A 20,642-nucleotide genomic window follows, 5' to 3' on the forward strand; every position below is an offset into this window, starting at 1 on the left:
AGAGGGGAACTAATCGGCCCCAAATGGTCGTCAAGGATGGACATTCTTAAGAAGGCATCGTAGAACAAAATATCAGCCGAACTTCCATTGTCAACAAGAATGCGACGGACGTCGTAATTAGCTATATTCAAGGAAACTACAACTGCGTCGTTATGAGGAAATTGAACTCTCCGAGCATCTTCTTCAGTGAAAGTTATGGATTCTTCAATCTTTTGCCGCTTGGGAGGTCCGGCCAATACGCCGGCCGCTCCCTGTCGGGATTCTTCCGAGATGGTGTTGGCGAAATCCGTCAGAGGCCGATTGCCTGACCGCTCCATGCCGGCGGTCGTTGCCGGAGGAGGAGGAGCTTGGGAAACTGGAGGTGAAGCCGGATGAGATCTGGCCGTGGAGGCTGTGGATCGTCGTGCGAGTGCTCTGCGGGGTGGCATCGGGCGAAGATCTAGTGGGGGAAGGAGGAGAGGTCGTCGGAAAAGGTGACCGGAGGCGGTCCCGTTGAGCGCTCCTTTAAGAACAAGGGTACTGCGAAGACCCCCCTTCCTCTAGCGTCAATCCTGTTGGTGCAAAAATCCGCCTGCGTCGGAGAAGCTAGAGTTGAGAGAGTCGCGGTCGCCGCCGGGACCTGCAAAAGAAGTCTAAACTGGAGTTGGGGTTGCTCCGGCAAGATCCTCCGACGCTCAAGTCAGTTCTTTGCTTCAACAAGAATGGAGTGCTCGAACGGAAATTTTAGCAGAGTTTTGGGATAAGAATTAGAGCTTAGAGAATAACGTATCTGGGGTTCCCTTTTTATAGGCGGAGGGTGCAACAGACTGATGGCAACGTTTTGTAACCGTCTGTCAGTGGGCCGTTCGGAGCCAGGAGGGGTCTGCTACGAAGGATAGTGGAGCGGAATCGTGGCCATCATTGTGGCCTGCCACGTGGAGCCTGTCGTGGGGAGTGGAGCGGCGTCCGTTGTCGCGACTTGTCAGAGGGTGGAGAAACTGCGCGGTATCTGCCGCAGGAAGTGGAGCCGCGCCGAATCTGTCGCAGAAAGTGGAGCAGAGTCGTGGCTGTTACTGCGGCCTGCCAGGGAGTGATGGAGCCGTGCGGAATCCGTCGCAGGAAGTGGAGCAGGGTCGTGGCTGTTACTGCGGCCTGCCAGGGGGTCCAGGCCCGCCGGCCGAAGTTCGGTTGGGGACGAAGTCCGGCTCTCGTAGGAGTCCGGACGGAGTCTACCTGCAATCGAAGTCGGGGGCGAGGTCCGGCTCCCGTAGGAGTTCGGACGGAGTCTTCCCGCAGTTGAAGTCGAGGGCGAAGTCCGGCTCCCGTAGGAGTCCGGATGGAGTCTTCCTGCAGTTGGAATCGGGGACGAGGTCCGGCTCCCGTAGGGGTCCGGACGGAGTCTACCTGTAGTTGAAGTCGAGAGTGAAGTCCGGCTCACGTAGGAATCCGGACGGAGTCTACCTGCAATCGAAGTCGGGGGCGAAGTCCGGCACCCGTAGGAGTTCGGACGGAGTCTTCCTGCAGTTGAAGTCAGGGACGAGGTCTGGCTCCCGTAGGGGTCCGGACGGAGTCTACCTGCAGTTGAAGTCGAGAGCGAAGTCCGGCTCCCGTAGGAGTCCGGACGGAATCTACCTGCAATCGAAGTCGGGGGCGAAGTCTGACTCCTGTAGGAGTCCGGATGGAGTCTTTCTGCAGTTGAAGTCGGGGGCGAGGTCCGGCTCCCGTAGGAGTCCGGAAGGGGTCTTCCTGCAGTTGGAGTCGGGGACGAGGTCTGGCTCCCGTAGGGGTCCGGACGGAGTCTACCTGCAATTGAAGCCGAGAGCGAGGTTCGGCTCCCGTAGGAGTCTGGACGAAGTCTACCTGCAATTGAAGTTGGGAACGAAGTCCGGCTCCCGTAGGAGTCCGGACGGAGTCTACCTGCAATTGAAGTTGGGGGCGAGGTCCGGCTCCCGTAGGAGTCCGGACGAGGTCTACCTGCAACCGAAGTCGGGGACGGAGTCCGGATGGAGTCTACCTGCAATTGAAGTTGGGGACGAAGTCCGGCTCCTGTAGGAGTCCGGATGGAGTCTACCTGCAATTGAAGTCGGGGGCGAGGTCCGGCTCCCGTCGGAGTCCGGACGAAGTCTGGAGAGGAGGGGCCGTCGGAGAGAAGTTGCCATACTGGTTGGACGTCGGTAGAATCCTCGAGGGGTCGCTCCTGACATGAACTTCGGATGGGGGTATTTTATACCCAACAGCAGGCAAGGATGAAGAATGTGCTAATCCAGCAAGGGTTGATCGATGCTTTCTTGTGCGAAGAAAAGCCGACAACCATGGAGGTGCGGGATTGAAAATGACTACAGATGCAGGCGATGAGTACCATCCGTATGTATCTAATGGATGAAGTGGTAATTCATATGCTTAGCGAGACTTCCTCGATGGTGTTGTGGTCGAAGCTCGAGGAGTTGTAAATGGCGAAATTTCTCACCAACACTCTTTTCCTTTGGAGGCAGTTTTACCAGCTGCGGATGGCTGAGGAACAGAGCGTGCAGGAGCATCTAAGTCACTTCCAGAAGATCCTCAGCGATCTCTTCAGCGTTGGTGAGAATGTTGAGGAGAAGACCAGGGCGCTGGTTTTGCTGGCGTCGCTTCTCCCTTCGTACAAGTCCTTGGTGACTGCTCTTCTAGTGGGGAAGAGCACCATCAAGATGGACGAGATTACCATGGCAATACTCCAAAACGAGGTTCTTAGGAGGGAGAACCCAGCTTCGAGCTTAGGTGATGGTAGCTCAGCCTTGGTGGCTTTTGGAGGATCAGGAGGCGGTAGACAGAGTGACAGGAGATCGCGACGAGGGCGGTCCAAGTCTAGGAGAAACTTGAGCAAGACCAGGTGTTATCGGTGTAACGAGTTGGGACATCTATCTAAAGATTGCTCTTAACTCAAAAATCGAACGATGGCTGTTGTGGCGACGACCAGTAGCGATTTAGAGGGAGATGTCTTTGAGATATTTGATGAGGTATCTACGTCTCAGTAGTGGATATTAGATTCTACATGTACCCATCATGTATGTTGTAGAGAGGAGCAGTTTGACTCCCTGAAGAACAGTGAGGACACTGTTTATCTATCGGATGGATCATGCTGTGCTATTAGAGGCATTGGAACGGTCAGCTGGAGGACACATGATGGTGCAGTGAGGAGACTGGGAGAGGTCCAATACATATTCAATTTCAGATGGAATCTTATCTCACTGGATTTGAGAGGCTACAGGATGGTAGCTGGTGGAGGAATCCTGAAGGTGCTACGCGACGATAGGATTGTTTTGGAGGGGAAGAAGAAGAGGAGAGGATATTATTACCTGATGGGGAGCCCAGTGCGAGGTGGAGCTTCAGGAGCCAGGTGGAGTTCAGAGCGAGGTGAAGCTCCAGGTGGAGGTGGATCTGGCACGAAACAGGAGATTCAGGAGGATGAGAAGCGACGTCGCAAGGTGAGATTCTTATTGCCGCAGGATGATATCCCGAGCAGCTCTCAGATCAAGAGGAGCACAGCATACGATGGAGATAGGATCGAGCGGTCTGGCTCGACTCTTATATTTGTCCATCCATGATCAGCAGGCGATTGCCCCAGGATATGGGGACGAGGAGATCTAGAAGCTCTCAGAGTCAGGAGGAGGTCGAATATTGAATCGAGGTAGAGATTGTTACGATTTGACGTCTCGAGATTCGGTTCATATTGAGCCCACAGTGAGGTCTGCGATGAAAAATAGAGTCCAACGAGATCAAGATCACCTCAACTAAGTTTGGACGGTCAAGATACGTGTGATTGAAGACTGTACGGAATCCGGAGCGGTGGACTGCCGGCGGCCGGCGGAGCGGCTGCATGCGGCCCAGGCGCGGCCTAGTGCGTGGCGCCCGGCCCAAGCTCGGGCGTGTGGGGTGCGGCCCGGGCGCGCGGGGCACGGCCCAGGCATGGGTCCGGGCGCACGGGGCGCGGCCCAAGCCTAGGCGTGCGGCGCGAGCGCGGCCCAAGCCCGCGAGCACAGCCCAGGCCCACGCGCGGGCCGGCCTAGGCCTAGGCCCGCTGGGAGCCCGTTTGCCCAGGCGTCCATTGGGAGCCTGTTTGCCCGGTCCACCATGGACCGACCAGTGCGCAGGTAAGTTTGTAGACCACGTGGGTGTTTCCCATGTATTTCTCGTAGTCCACGGCACTGTTTCGTGGACCGATGCGCGATCGGAGGGCGTGGGTTGATTGCGGTGACGATCCAACGGTCCGAGGCTTGATTGGGCTTGATTAGGACTCCTAAATAAGTTCTAATTGGGTCGTTTAAGCCTTTAAAAGGCCCGATACAGTGGAACAGAGGTGTGGTGCGGCTTGGTGGTCGTGCGCGGTTCCTTTCAGCAGCCGAAAATCAGAGAATTCGAATCAGAGAGAGAGCACGCGGCGCTGAGAGGAGTAAAGAGGCTCCTAGATAGCGGACAGTGGTCGCTTTAGGGGTTCAGGGGGATCTTTCTAGAGAGAGAGAGCTTTTGTAAGGGAGAACTTTCTGTGAGGGAGAAAGTAGGTGTATAAGGGTTGAGGGTGAGATCTCCTCTTGTAATATTTCTTTTCTCATAGTAAAGTTTGCATGCCCTGTGGAGGTGAGTCCTTTTTCTGTTTGATCCACGTAATTGATTGTTTTCTGTTTTATTTCTTCTTTCTTTCTATTGCATCGCGCGGTATCGAAAAGGTTTTGGGAGGTGGTGTTCTGGCTAGACATCCACCCAACATAATTAGGTCACACATGATTTCCTCAGATGCCCAATTTCCCGTGCTGTGGTTTATGATGTTCCTTTCTTTATATTGGTCTGTTTGCATTGGGTCTAAAGTTTAGATTTTTTCGGGAAAAAATAGTAGTTTTATATCTTTAAGAGGAGCTTGGATCATAAGGACCTTCTAACTTGCTTGATGATGTTGCTTTGTGGTTTGAGAGTGATTTAGATGTGGAAGCTTTTGTTTAAAGGAAGGATCTCTGATGTTTCTGTAAAAGTTCAGATATGGCCTTTGTAATCTTGGTGAATTTCTTTGAAATTTTTGTCCTTGTTAAGGATTATTGTCTATGTGCCTTTCTTTACGTGGGCCTGTTTGTGTTGGATCTACAATTAAGATTTTTAATGTGAAAAAGAGAGTATGTTTATATCTTCAATAGAAGTTTGGATCATAAGGACATTCTGACTTTTGCTCGATGATATTGTTTCATCGTTTGAAAGTGATTTAAATGTGGAAGCTTTTGTTTTAAGGAAGGATTTCTGATGTTTCTGTAAAAGTTCAGATATGGCCTTTGTAATCTTGGTGTAGAATTTCTTTGGAATTTTTGTTCTTGTTAAGGATTATTGTTTATGTTCATCTAATATTACTAAGTTGGTTATATGATGTGCTTTACAAAATTGGGTTATTTAATCTGTAACTCTTAACTTTATAGTCTTTGCGCATTGAAAGAAAGTTGTGGTATGACTGATTATCTATTTTTGGAAGTGAGCATTTCTTTCGGTTTGAGTTTCATGGATGAATTAGAGTGCTGAAAAGACTAATCTTGGTTGATATGTTTTAAAAAATGAAAAAAAAAAAAAAAAAACTGATTTGTGCCTTCCCATTTCATCTAATAGTTGATTGTAGTTCTACAATATTTAAGGTGATTGAAAAGGGTATCGAGAAGTTTCAAGTGAACGGGGCAAGAAGAGAAGGGCTGAAGTGTTTGCTATACTCCAATACAATTTACTCATCCAAGCGTGTGAAATGCATAAAATTGGTCCTATTGTGTTCAGAAGGGCTAAAATTATGGAAGATTGCCAGGTTCCTGGCAGTAAAATGAACATCACATTGACCTAGTCACACTTCTTTATATATACTACTTATGGTTAGTTCTCTTCAAAATGGAGTGAACTTCTTCTTAGGATTATTAGAATTTCTCATGTTGCTGTCATGACCTTAATTTGGCATGCTTAATTTCTCCATCGACTATGATGCTTCCAATATTATGGCATGAAATGCAAAGTATAACATTATTGAGGAGAGGTTCTTTGCGAAACAACCTTCAAAGTAGAAACAGGGAAAACAAGCACTAGCTGGTTGTGATTTCAAGAAACAGCATGCCATCGAATAGCAATAACCAAAAAAATGCTTGATTATATGAAGGATAGTTAAATTTTACTGCGAAACAAACATCATTAGAAAGATAATTAGAAAGTTTTGTAATATTGTTCATCAACTCGGAAATTGGATATAAAGGTTATAGGCGTTTGACTAAGAGGCCTTCAAAACCTCAGAAATTACAATTTTTTAGCAAGGTTAAAAACATAGAGGTACGGGGACATACAAATTGGAGATGGATGCCATATGTGCTGTATCACTCATTGTGTCATCAAAGGGTGTAATGAATGTGCAAACACACAACCTCTATGCTCTTGATATGGCCTTTATAGAGTTATTATCAGATTTACACAGGTTTTGGTGTAAATTTTGGAGATCAATCCAAAACCTTAAAATCAAGGTTTGCCGAACTGGATGATTCAGGGTGTGCCGAACCGTACTGACGACTAACTACTGAGGTTCGAGCGTTTGATTCGAAATGCCGGCGAACATGGAGTGAGGCAGAAGGAAAAAGAGGAAGAGAGAGAGGGGAGGAGAGGGAAGGAGAGGGGAAGGCCGACGGTGGCTTGTCGAGATCCTCGGAGGGCCGTCAAGCCTCCGGGTCTCCGCGGTGCTTCGTGAGATGCGAGAAGAGATAAAGAGAGAGGGGAAGACGGCGGAGAGGCCATTAGGTGGCCACCGGATGGCTCAAAACATCCACATGCCGTCGTGGGTTCGAAATAAGGGCGAAGCTGCTGTTTCGTCGGATTTTTTAAAAAATTCGATATACAGTGAAGTTGGCAAACTCATTGCCATCTTCACTGTTTATCGATTTTTTTAAAAAATCTGACGAAACAAGGGCTTCACCCCTGTTTCGAACAGCGGCTTCACCCCTGTTGGAACAGTGACGGCCACGGGGGTGTTTTGGATTGTCCGGCAGCAATCCGACGACCTCTCCGCTGCTTTCTCCTCCCTCCTCTCCCCTCCCTTTCTCTCTTCTCATGTTCTCTTGGGGAGGACCGTGGAGCCCGGGAGGCGTCGGTGGCCCTCCAACAATTTCTGTGGCCCTCTTGTGGCCACCGTAGGCGTCGTTGCCGGCCTCCCTCTCCTTCCCTTCGCCCCCTCTCCCTTTTTCTCTCCGTTTCATCCCCCATTTTCATGTCAGTTTGGATCCGATACAGTTCGGTATGGGGGCATATACCGACTCGTACCGTCGGTCGGTTGGCATGGGATTCGGTTCTGAGTCGGCGATCTTTATTCAAAATAATTTATTTAAATCTCAATTTTGTGCTCATATACATGAATATGATGATCAAATGATATTTTAATCCTTATTGGCAAAATTGGCCATGATTTTTTTCCTAGACACAAAACTCCACTCAAGATTTTTGAGAAATAAGAAAGAAAAGGGAGAGAGAAGATTTACTTAGCTAGAATGATTTTGTAGCCCTAAAAATTAAAAAACAAGCTGGCAAGCCAATGTCTTGAGGCAGTCTTCCCTTCTCTGACACTTTTCCACTTTCAAACAACAGATAAGAATTGCGAATGGGGTTGTTTTACTTATGCCACTTCAGGCTTGGTTTGGGGTTAACCTACCTTGATCTGCTAGAATCGCTGGAACCAAGGAACTGCTCACTTCAGTGTTGGTTAAAGTATGTAGCTGCGGTTCAGCTGGAATTTATGTGAACTGATGCCCCTTTCTAGTGCCAAGGGGTTGGTATGTATTGATTGATATACACCATGTGAACTGGTCTGTCAAACCTTGTTTTTGAATGATGTGTTACAAGTGAAAATCAGTTCTTAGAGTCACTTTTTGTTATTTTTGGGTCAAAAATTGATTTCGAAGGATTATAGAAGTCCAGATAAACCTATGCTCAGGATTCTAGGGTTTCCTAAAGGTTTGCATTCAATGGTTCAACTTGAGTCTGAGTCTCCTTTTTTTTTTTTTTTTTGACTTGATTCAAGAATCAATTAAGCTTACTACTGGAGATTTTGTCCTCTTTGGTGAGTTGCAATCTCTTTATGTTGCTTTGCCTCCTATTTTACCACTCAATGTCTTGGGAATGATTTTTGGTCTTTGCTTATCAAGTAGGCCTAAATATTAGCATCACAAATCAGCATATTCTTAATTCATGATTTTCTCCTGTATGGTTGGATTTTTAATTATAAATCATGCTATGGTTTATATTGCATAGAGTCTCTTATAGCAGTTTCAGTTTTTGATGGATTATTTGTCTTAAATGTTTTCTTTTAGTTATTATTTTCTGTTTAGGATATCAATTTATTGTGGCATACTATCCGTGGGTAGTGGTACTATTCATGCTACAATTCTGTGAACAATAACTGTGGCTTAATGGAGTAATCTGGATGTTCTATTTTGATGATGATGATGTGCATTGTAGTAGGATAATGTTTGGTTCGTTTTATGAAAAGCAAGAAGTGGTTAGCTGTGGGGGTGGTGAGTTCGGAGAATTATACATGAGATTTCTTCAGAATAGAAGTGGTCTTAAGCCTTCTGTTTCCTCCTCTCTCTTTTCTTATCCTTCTCTCTTCTACCATATTTCTTATCCCGCTGATTTACTGCTGTTATAACATCAGCATTTAGATTTGAAACAATTTTCATTGCTGTCAAGTGTCAATCACTAAACAGCAAATCAGAAATTAGATTTGAAACTGACTTTTTGTAATAACTAATAAAATGGGTTCAGTGATTGATATATAGATCAGATATGAGCCAAAAATTGTTGCAGATTCATGTAGCCTTTAAATTTCAACAAGGCTACATTGGTTTCTTTGATCAATGTCTCCGACAAGACTAACACGTAGAATCATATGTTTCATGACTTGCTATCTATTTCTGCATGTAGTTTTTCTTTATCATTTTGTTTATCATTTCCATATTACTGAGTATCAAGAAAGGTGCAAAAGTTAGCAGCTTAAAGATGATAGCAAGCCTTATTCTCTACACTTCATCGAAAGTTAGAGGCCTCATTTAATGTCTTTGCCTTCATAAATTAATTAGAAAAAATATCATGACCTTGTGTCATCCTTTGAGCCTTGAAGTCGCTCAAATTCCAAGGTATGGCTATCATACTCGATCAAATATGAGTGCAAAAGTAGTAATGATATGAAACTTTTCTCTCACAAACTATATGATTTAATAAAGCCCAATTGAAGTGCATTAGAAACCATATATCTTAATTAAATCTACTTACAAGACATTAAATGCAGTGTGTTTCATATAAAAGTATATATTTAGAAATAGTAAAAGAAAATGGTCTACTATATTTCTATTGCTGGTGCTGCTTGAATAATTATATCCGAAAGCAACTTCATGCCTGGTCTTCTCTCTTTGAAAAGTTCTGCCATATCCCTCACCAAATCGTTTTGGGACCTTGTTTGATTGCAAGATAGCAAACAGCATGATATTATCAAAATATGAAAAAACAATGATAGCATATGAAGACCTCTACCTGGCATTCAAAGATGAGAATGATCTTCTATTTAAAGACTTTTTATTACTTAGCAGAGGACAAGAAATTTTCAAATGATGTAGAATAATTCTACTTAGATGTGCTGGTGTAGTCGGTTGTGGCTGTATGGATGTTATTGACAAATATGTTGTTACAGAAAGTGCTCTCTTCCATCTTCTGTGCTTTCCTCGTATGTATCTGTGAAATTTTGACACAGTCCAAGTGATTTTAGAACCTCAGTGGACTTGAATAAAAAAAATATGCGGCAGGTAGCAGATGTTAATTGTTGAGCCCGTCCAGCTACATCTTCTTGATGTACAACCGTGAGCTTGCAAATGATGAAAATCAGCATGAAGTAGCATTTTCTTTTAAGTTGATGATAATGACAGTGGTTTGTTAATGGAGCATGTGTTAGTAGGCGTAGGCCTCCTGCCACTTCACTTTCATTTTAGAGATTAGTGTCATTCCTTAATCATTACCATACTCAAAAGTGAAAAGCTTTGTTTCAGTGCTTATGTATTCAGAGAGGATGTATGCTTTATGGTGTCTTTCATTGCACAACAGAATTGGCTGACCAATTTGGTGGAAACCGAGTTTTCAATACCCCCTTACGTGAACAGGTATTTTATTTGGTTCTGCTGTCTGTCATCTGTATACATAAACGCTCTGAATACCAAGCACTCAGCAATGGACTGGGGACACTAAACCCTGTGATTCTGCAAGAGTTTATACTATGAGTTTTTTTCAAATTATATGACCTCTGATCTTTATGTTCTTTGGTGATAGTTCTCTTCATGGTACTTATTTTTTCCATCATTTATATGGAACTGTGGGTTTGAGTATCAAGAAATTTTTTTTATTTCCTTATTTTATTCTCCTCTTTTTGAAAAGTTCCCTTCAGGATATTGCTGGATTTGCCATTGGCCTTGCAGCAATGGTGCACATTATGTTCTATGTTATGATATCATTGTACTTTTACCTCATTTCTCATCAATCGTTTTGTTTATTTAGTTTGCCACCATTGTAGTAGTTAAATTTTCTGTTATGTCTTTCGGACTGTTTGTAACTTTGGCATTAGTTTTGAATGATAGGGGAATCCAGCTATTGCAGAAATTCAGTTTGCAGACTACATCTATCCTGCTTTTGACCAGGCATGTCTTTTACTTATTCTCTCTTTCATTGGTCAAGTTTAAAAAAGTTGCTTTAGGTAGATGGGATGGATTTTCTCAGTCTACGTACTATATAAACCACATGAAGATTTAATGTGTCTAGTATTTGCATACTAATTGTAAATTTTGCTGGAAAGCATGGGTACTCTAGCAAGTACACTGTACATATATGATTATTTGCACAAGATTTCAGTGTGTTAAAACACATGATGGTGGAAATGCATGCGGAGATTCAACTCAAAAGTCATCAGAGTTTATATTGTGGTTGCTAATATTAAATATAAAAAATGAGGTTTTGCTATTTATTAAGGGTTTTATATAAAATCTGATTTATACTTTGAATGTTGAAATTAAGGGATTTATATATAATCCATGGTTTATTATGCTATACATGAATATTATATATAAGTTGAGGCTTTTTATCACAAATTATTGTTGGGTAGGGATCAATGCAAAAAAGGGTGAAAACCCCACTCTACCTGCACATGAAGATAGGGTAAATTGAGTTAAACATAATATAATAGATGGTTCCTAGGTGAGAACCTTCATCAAGTGTTTCAATGTTCTTAAAGCATGAGGTCCGTGGTTATCATTTTTAGAAGACTTGAATGTTGAAAGAAACAAGGTGCTAATTAGAGTTCATATTCTAGTTATTAGCAATATATCCATTATATAAAGTACATGAATCCAAGCCCGAGAAACAATGAAGAAGCCACAAGATTACGAGCCAGTCTTGTCAAGCAACTAAGCAAGGAATTAAAATGCTTGAAGTAATTTCACCAAGAGAGGAAAGATCTATTGATTTTTTACAGATCTAATAAGGAGAGGATTTTCTACGATCTTCTCAAGTGACATAAGGAAAGAATTCTAGAGTTTGAAGAGGTTTCATCAAGAGAGGAAAGATTTCATAAATCTAAAGAAATATCATTGAGGATTCTCTCCATGATGGATATGTGACAGTTTTTAATTGTACTTTCTTGTAATGGCCTTTCTAAAAGTGGTGTGTAGATATTGTGCACAATTGTTGATACACCGTAAATCATGGTTTATCGAACCATCTTGAACCGGATTGTTTGAGGCATACTGAACCATTTCGATAGCTAACTGGTGTGGTTCGTGTGTTCGGAGGCAGAGAGGGGAGGGAAGAAGAGGGAAAGGTTGGAGGTGGTCCACCGAGATTGCCAGAGGGCCGCAGAGGCCTCTGGGCTCCATGATCTTCCACGAGATGTGAGAAGAGAGAGAGAGAGGGGCGAAGGGAAGAAGAGGAGAGAGAGGAAGGTGGTGGAGGGTTCTTGGAGGGCCGTCGAGTGGTCCAAATCAACCCCATGGTCGTTGTGGGTTCAAAACCCGAGGCAACGTCCCTATTTCATTGTGGTTTTTTAAAAACATGATAAATAGCCGGCTTCACTATTTATTGTATTTTTAAAAAAACATGATGAAATAGGGGAATGCCCCTATTTCGAACTCGTGGCGACCATAGGGCTGATTTGGGCCGTCTGGCAGCCACGACGGCCACTTGACCGCCCTCCAGCGGCTTTCCGCTGCCTTCCTCTTGCTCCTTTTCTTTCCCTTCCCCTCTCTTTTTATCTCTCTTTGCTCTCATTTTTCTCATGGAGGACCGCGGAGCTCAAGAGGCCTCGACGATTTTTCGATGGCCACCGCCGACCTCCCTTTCCTTCCCTCCCTCCATCTTTCTTTCTTTCTCTTTTCCTTTTTGGTTCATCTCTTGTTTTCATGTTGGTTCGAATATGATATGATCCGGTACGGAGGCATACCGACTCGTACTGCCAGCTGGATGGCATAAAGTCTAGTTTCGAGTTGGCGATCCCTGCCATAAGTCATTACTAAATACAACTCTTTTTTCTTCTCTTTGCTTATGTCATGAGAGAAACATAGATCTCCAAACTTATTGTACAGTCTGATTTTTTTTATATCACTCATTCTTATTGACATATTCTATATAACAAAAACAAACTTTTTATCATTAACAGTTGACAGTAAAAGAGGGAGGATTCTAAATTCTATAACATCTAATATGCTCCACGACCCAAAAACAGGGTGCATGAAGTGGGTATCAACTGGTAAATTTTCTGGGAGTTGTTATCAACGACAATTTGGGTCTGAGTCCCACTTGTATAATTTTAAAATATTACCTCAATAAATGGGGTGACAGCTACAACTAATATTTTAGATCCTGTGAGACAAAGATGTTCCGATTTCTCCATGGAACGGGATGTTCCGTTGTCCGGTTCCGTCCCAACAACAGTTTCGGTCATGCATCTCAGTGGATATCCTCCATCTTTCTCCCCATCTTTTTTTTTTTCTTTTTTCTTTCTTCCTTTTCTTTCTTTTTCTCTATTTTTCTTTCTTTCCTTTCCTTTTTCTTTTTTTTTCTCCCTTCTTCTCTTTTTTTCATTTTTCTTCTTCTTTCCTTTCATTTTTTCCTTTTCTTTATCTTTCCTTCATTTTCTTCTTTCTTTTTTCTTCTTGTCTTCATGCAAGGATGGGTTTTCGAGTTTTGAGCCCGTCCTGATCCCGTTTTCTCATAGGAACCAGATGGGATGGCCGGAATGCATCTTGTCCCATCGAGACATAAAAGCTTGGCTACAACCCCTTCTTATTGCCTCAAAAGGTAATAAAAGCAGGGAAGGAGTGGGACTACTTGCAGGAAGACTTCTTCTATTTTCAATTTGTCGTGCATCTGCTGTTAAACATAATACTTTTTTTAATTAAAATTGCTTATATATATTTTCAATGATAGGCAAAACAGAAATCCAACGCATTATGAGCTCAAAATTAGGCATAACCATCTTAACAAATCAAAACTTACTTAAATTTGCTTCTTTGTAAATGTCAAATATATGGACTAAGCTATTTTCTGAATAATGGGTTTTTTTTAGACATGATGTATTGATTTGGAGGTTGGTGTAAACCAAACATTAAGATTTCTTGCCACAAATAAATAGGAACATTTTTGTTTTTAGTGTAATTTCTCTATGAATTGTTAATATTGATAGGGCAACTTACTCGCAAAAGTTTGTGACAATAGTCCATTTATTGATAATATATTTAATGGATCTGACAGATGATTATTTTTCTTATAAAGTAAACTTTGAAATAACTTTTATTGGTATGTGTTTAGGAACCAATGTTGATGTCACCCTTCATCAGCACTACACACCCACTAACATCTGTCATTCTACCTCTGTCACAGTCTGTCCCTTTTCCTTTTAGGGCCTAACCATTGCTAATACTCCAGCACCACTACCTTGCAGACCCAATGCATTATACTACTTTCACTTACTCTGCCGATCTCCATCATCACCTTTAGAACCTTCCACACTTCATCACCTTGACCACCTTCATTTCCCACCATTAGAACACTTTCTCTAAAGCTTTAAGACCATTATGTTCCTCCCATTTCCCATCATCTCTACCATTTCATTCTGCTGTCGCCTTAACTATGTTTCATCACTTTTCACTGTCCAACCCATTATTGCCATCACCAGCATTAGCATCTGTCATCATCCTCAATCTAACCCTGCTAATGTCCTGCCCATGTTGTGAAATTGTCAGCAATAAAGTGATTAAGTTGCCAACCTCCTCATTCTTGTTATCCATCACCGTGATTCCCTTCAAACCTCCTAAGGCATTGAATGAAATTGCATTATACAAAACCGTAAGCATTGTTGTCCAAGAGATTACAATAATGACAATATTTGGGGGGTGAAGGTGGGGTAAGAGAATCCATTTGAATTAACTTAATAAAACATAAATAGTCCTTTTGCTTACTGTAGATTGCATCTTACGTTGAATTATCCAGTTTTGATATTCTTTTGATTGAGGGATCAAAATGGCATGAAGTTATGTGTCAATATCTTATGAGGTTTTATATAATTAGTATACTTACAGACAGTTAAAGGAAAAATCAATCATTTAATACTTTGACTTTGTACATTGACCATGCTTATTTTTAAAAAATTACATGTATTAAAAGTGCATTTTAATTGGTTTTAAAGATCTCTTGGTGCCTTAAAAGTAATTTTTCATGTCATTACAATATGCCATTGTGAATATGCTTCTAGTTTTCATAGTTTACAGTAATTTACTCGACAAAATCTTTTCTACTGTTTAGATTGTCAATGGAGCAGCTAAATTTAGATATTGGAGTGGAAGCCAAATCTATTGTGGAGGTAGGCTTTTGTGTTCTTCATCCGTGCTTTTGCTGACTTCCAGTATTTCATTTTAGAGGCAGTATGTTTTCATAGGTCTAACAATAAGATCCCCATATGGAGCTGTTGGGCATGGTGGTCATTATCGTTCATAATCACCAGATGGCCAGAGACTTTCTTCTGTCATATTCCTGGTCTTAAGGTGCAGATCCTTGTGCTTCTGTAGCTGTATGTATTGTATCTGGCATTTTTACCTCTGATATTCCTTTTTTTTTTTTTGGATAGGAGATTTTGTAAAAAGTGAAAACTTATATATTAAAAATCTGGTGTGGTTCAAAAACTTGTAACATTAATTCTGCTGTCTGTAGAACCAATTGAAGGAATCCTTTTTACATGAGCATTTAATGAACCTGATCGGATTTATCTAAACTTTTAAAGAACATTTCTTTCTTAGGTGGTGATCCCTCGAAGCCCAAGACAAGAAAAAGAGTTGTTATTGGCCTGCATACATGGTCCAAATCAAGTTGTATTTTTTTGAACCGAAGGTATTAATATCATAGGACTGAAACATGATCTCTAATATTCTTTTACATCAGTATTGCATCGCTCAGAAAAAAAATGTCATCAAAAGATTCCTAAATTGTTTTTTTTTTCTTTTTAACAATTGCTCCATAAGCATTATAATTATGGTAAGCGAACGCACCACAGGTTAAGTTGACCAAGTTGTTCCATTAAGATGATTTTTTGGTATGATGGTACCGAGGAATGCAACTGTTAAACCGTCATTTGTGAGTTATAAAAATAAGTTTGCCAAAAAAGACCTTGACAACTAGTGTTTTGTTTGTAGAACTTGTGACTTTAACTTCAATTTGTTCGGTGGTGGTATCGGTTGGCTGTTGAAGAGGTTCCTGAGCATGATTACATGTTGCCTTAGTCTCAGGCAGAGGTAAGCATTTACTGTGTTATGCCATTTGGTTGCCAGAAACCATAAATTTTATATAATCTTTCACCAGGTGTTTCGTCAAGGGAGTTACATTACACGTGTTGGATGGGGAGCTCAGCTTTCAGTATTGGAACATGCACGTGATGAGGCTGCAAAGGTTGGTCTCCTGTAAACGGCATTCAAGTTTTCTGATTCTCAAATCTGAGTTTGCATTATAGTTGACATACTTATTCTGAAAGTTATAAACCCAACAATGTCATAACAGTTTCACCATTGGAGCATTCCTTGAACCGAAATTATTCCAAATATCAATAAGGTGTACGTGATATAAGTTTCATTATTTTTTGTTTTAAATTACAAATTTATGGTCATGTTAAGTTGTTAACAATAAACATGCTTTTAATGTTTTGCAAAGGACATGCATGTTTCATGTAATTCTTAAAAGCATTCAAATTCATTTGATCTAGAGAGTCAATGAGATTTTCTTTTACATTTTACTTTTTATAGAAAATGTGTAAAATTATCTTATGATAATGATTCACAGGATGGAATTTCCTGCGAGCTTATAGATTTGAGGACATTGATACCCTGGGATAAGGAAACAGTCTGTGAGAGAGACTGGAAGGCTTCTTGTAAGATAGCTCTTCGCATGGCGTCTACTAGCTTACTAAGGCATCTGGCAAATCTAATTTGTTTTCCTTGTGTATCATCATCTGGAGGTTAGTCATGAAGCTCCTGTGGCTCGAGGATTTGGTGCTGAGATATCTGCTTCAATTGCTGCACGCTGCTTCCTTAGCGTTTGCATTTATCCTTTTTGACAGACAGGAAATAGTCTTTTTTATCATGGATTTTGTAAGTTGACATCACTACAAGCTAGTCCTCCCAATAATGCACACCAGTTGCATCTGTGGGAGTAACTCAAATGTGATTCTGAATTCTGATTGGATAAGGTGAACTTAATCCCATCAACTTTGGAAAATTTGACGTGCTTGTTCATGTCTGAGTTGACTCATTTTTCAGGGCTATCAAGTCAATTTTTTAGGTGACTCAGCCAATCTTGGTGGAGTCAATCATGAGCAGGATCACCTGCCAAGTCTTTTGGAAACAGATGAAAAAAAATTGTCTACATCAGGTTGCCTTCTAATTAAATGATGTTTCTAACCTGACAAGCTTCCAGTAGTTCTTGGATTAAGGTGGTTAGACTTTGTCTAGCTTCACCATATCAAGCATATATGCTTCTAACCGGTGATGCTGTACTGTAATTTTTAGATGTTAATTCTATAAAATCTTCAGACGACAACACTAACTTACGGAAGTACATGTCTTTAGTACTCATTAAATCAAGTATAATTTTTTAAAGAAATCATTGTTTTGTAACTTTTGAATGTTTCTCCTATTAAGTTTTCTAGTGGACTTTATTTTTATTATTACAACATGTTCTATTTTATATTTAATTTGTAGTATTTGTTTTCATATACATGAGTAAACTTAGTCACCATGTTGACTCATCCCCAAGTCAAATAAGTAAGTGTGGGCAAGTCAAGTTGAAACCATGAGTTTCCCAACCCTGTGAACAATCAAATAAATGAAGTTTTCATCAAAAACTTATTCCTTCACATCTATGACTAAATAGATGCGATTAATGAGATTGGTTTGATAATTGCAAAAAATAAAAATAAAAAATCTAAGTTTTTGCCACTCCATGTGATTAGCTGTTCGCCAGTTGTTTGCCCAGGCAGCAACCACAGGTAAGTTGTTCTCTGATCATGGCACCTCAATTGGCATTATCGTTCTAGGGATTATCATTGTTCAGTAATTTTATGGACAAACTTGAGTAGATGTCATTTTTACCCTTAGCTAATGTTATGTCACTTTCAGAATTTATTACCAGATATGCTCTAAAGCTATAGCTGGAATATGAAATATCTGTCATCCACCATCACAGTCAAGATTTTATATCCAGTGGGATTGGGGCATCTCGGTTGTCATATCCCATCCCTACGAGAAAACAAGACCAAGAGATGATCAGCACTCTGAAATTCATTCATGCATGGAGAGAAGAAAAAAGAGAAAAAAAAAATTCATTCATGCATGGAGAGAAGAAAAAAGAGAAAAAAAAAATGAAGAAAGAAAAAAAATATAAGAAAAAAAAAGAAGAAAAAGATAAATGAAAGAAAAGAAAGAAGAATAAGATAAAAGAAACAAAGAGAGAAGAAAAAGAAAAGAAGGAAAAAGGGAAGAAAGAATAAGAAAAAGAAAGAAAAAAAAGAAAATAAGGAAAGAAATATAAAAGAGAGAGAGAGAAAAAAGAAGGGAAGAGAGATAGATGATATTTACGAGATGTATGATTGGGATCACTGTGACATCTCATTCAATGGAGATACTGGGACATCTCCATCCTATGAGACTTAGAATTTTAATTATAGTGTTATTACTTTAACGGTTTTAGTTGATTGTATATTTCAAGGGTCGAACTAGGATTCCTCTAATTTGAGGTACTGGAGTTGGGGTGTGGAATGGGGTTGGGGGGGTGGTGAAGATGTGGATACGACGGTCTTTATGGTGGTGTACTAGCACTAAAGTAGTCAAATAATGTTTTAAAGTTGATAAACTCATTTCCCACCATATGACTAATTGGTGATAGTCAAACACCATATGGCTAATTAGTTATAGTCAAACAAGAGGGATTTGTGTTTATTTTCAGTATAAATATAATACAACATTTTGTTACAATTAACTAATAAATGGAAAAAAAATTGAAGTTGATGTTCTATGCAATAAAGTTGATGCTGATATTCTTTGTTAGTTTCTTTAGTCAGCTTACAATTTTCATGATGTTATTTCAACTAGTATAGACTGTAATGCTTTACATAACCTATAGTCACTGGACATGAAATCCATCATAGATTTCATTTTATCATTTATTCATTTAGCAATGGTTCGTGGAGGATTCTAAAATTCTTTCTGAAATAGAAAAGAAATGGAATTTAAGAATGAATAAAATTTTTCTATATATTAAGAAATATTACATTTTGAGAAGTTAAAATGTCAATGTTGTGAAACCAAAAAAGTGAATTGAAACAAATAGTAGAGCCATGCCTACAAGAGAGGAATAGACAAGAACTTGGATGTGAAAGAGTGGGTAATAGAGGAAGAAACAGCCCACCATGATGGCGGGGGGAGAGAACAGGGGCACCATTTCATATGCGAATTGAATGAGGTTTGGAATCAAAAATATGTGAAGCAATTTTTCTTTCCTCATAATGGCAATCTAGAATCAAGTTGGATTTTAGCATATTTTAGTCCACCTAAAATTAAATATTAAATTTTAAAATTAAGAAAGGTGTTAAAAACATATATACAGTAGTTAAGACATGATCGTTGTAGCAGTAGTACCTAATAGCAGAACACATAGGATTTTTTTTTTTTATTTTCTTTTTTAAGTGGGGAATAAGGAGAGCTCAATTGATTTAGTAGAGAGTTAGGCTGTTATATTTGAGATTATATATTAATATGGAATTTCTCAAAATCATTTGGGGTCGTGGCCCTCTCTTTTCTCCTAATTTCCTTTCTTCGTTGGGATGAATTAGACCTCAGAACACATGCTTATATTTATGAATATATAAAGTAAGATTGAGCCGAATGAAAATGGATGTTTATAATGTCTAAGATTAAGAGGTTTCTTAGACTTGAAGTAGGGTATACCCTAAAAGCCATTTGCATGTATAAACATCATATAGATTAATGTATGGAAATAGTATAAGTATGTGTCACACATCGGTCGAAGCTAGAAAAGAGTTCGAGACTTCTAGGGGGTTTCCAAGTGGTCAAGATGTTTACCATTGAGAGGAATGAATATTCCTAAGTTTTTGAATTATGTTCATAGCTATGGGTTAGGTTCGGCATCATACCACCAAAGCTGCTAAGGTAGACAATGACTTCCTAAAGTTCCTCTTCCACCAAGATATGACCTTGCACTGACATTTGAGTGTGCTATCATATTGAACAACGAATATTGACAAACCATCTTGGAAAACATTATTAGAGGTTGAGGTGTGAATCTCATGCATAGCTTGCAAGTGACCCTTAACTTGAAGGACATGACACCTTCCTATATTCTAGAAGTCACTTTTTATAGCCAAACCTATGTATCGACAGTGATACCTAGGACTATGTCCTTAATAGGAAGCATAGTGGCTTCTTGAATTTAGATATCAATGAGTGGCTAGCTCTCCGATATGGAAACCATCATATGATGTACTGTCCATGTTAGAGTAAAGATAAAGTTAGATACATAAGACTTGAGGCCTAAGTAGTAGTTTCTAAAATTTCTAAAAAAAAATATTTTGACAAAATTATTATAATTAATAGTTAATTATTTTAAAAAAATTTTATGCCGATAGTTTCATAAGAGGGTATCTAACATGATCCAAGATTCTTATGAGTCATAAGATCATATAACTAAACTTTGACGGTTGTTGGGTATAAAATACCCCCCAGCCGAAGTTCGTGACAAGAGTGACCCTCCGGGGATTCTACCGACTTCCGACCTTCGGCTATATCTCTCCGAACCCCTCTGGCGGCCAAGCCTCCGCAACACTCCCAAGTTTTGCCAACGGATAAGCCCCCACCAGCGTCGACCGGATTCTTCATGACGGACGGACTCCACCCAAGCCTCCACGATGATCGACCACCTTCTAGACTTCGTCCGGACTCCTACGGGAGCCGGACTTCGCCCCCGACTCCAATTGCAGGTAGACTTCGTCCGGACTCCTACGGGAGCCGGACCTCCGACTTCAATTGCAGGTAGACTTCGTCCGGACT

At 40.7% G+C, this 20,642-nt stretch overlaps 1 protein-coding gene across 7 annotated transcripts in view; it reads left to right on the forward strand.

Annotated features, from left to right (window-relative positions):
• The window catches only part of LOC105035896 (uncharacterized), a 28,443-nt gene extending 11,656 nt beyond the window's left edge, over positions 1–16,787 (forward strand). Inside the window, exons 2-10 of one of the 7 annotated variants that reach the window (XM_073259583.1) lie at positions 10,044–10,154; positions 10,626–10,685; positions 14,839–14,896; positions 14,972–15,077; positions 15,330–15,420; positions 15,723–15,821; positions 15,889–15,975; positions 16,363–16,450; positions 16,543–16,787. The gene's annotated coding sequence lies outside the window, so the exon portion shown is untranslated. Of the gene's footprint in view, positions 1–10,043; positions 10,155–10,612; positions 10,686–14,838; positions 14,897–14,971; positions 15,104–15,329; positions 15,421–15,722; positions 15,822–15,888; positions 15,976–16,362 lie in introns of all 7 variants that reach the window. The other 6 variants (XM_073259580.1, XM_073259582.1, XM_073259577.1 and 3 more) reach the window with 6 other exon arrangements.
• The last annotated feature ends 3,855 nt before the right edge of the window (positions 16,788–20,642 follow it).

Source organism: Elaeis guineensis, chromosome 6 (assembly GCF_000442705.2).
Source record: "Elaeis guineensis isolate ETL-2024a chromosome 6, EG11, whole genome shotgun sequence".
NCBI classification, from domain to species: domain Eukaryota; kingdom Viridiplantae; phylum Streptophyta; class Magnoliopsida; order Arecales; family Arecaceae; genus Elaeis; species Elaeis guineensis.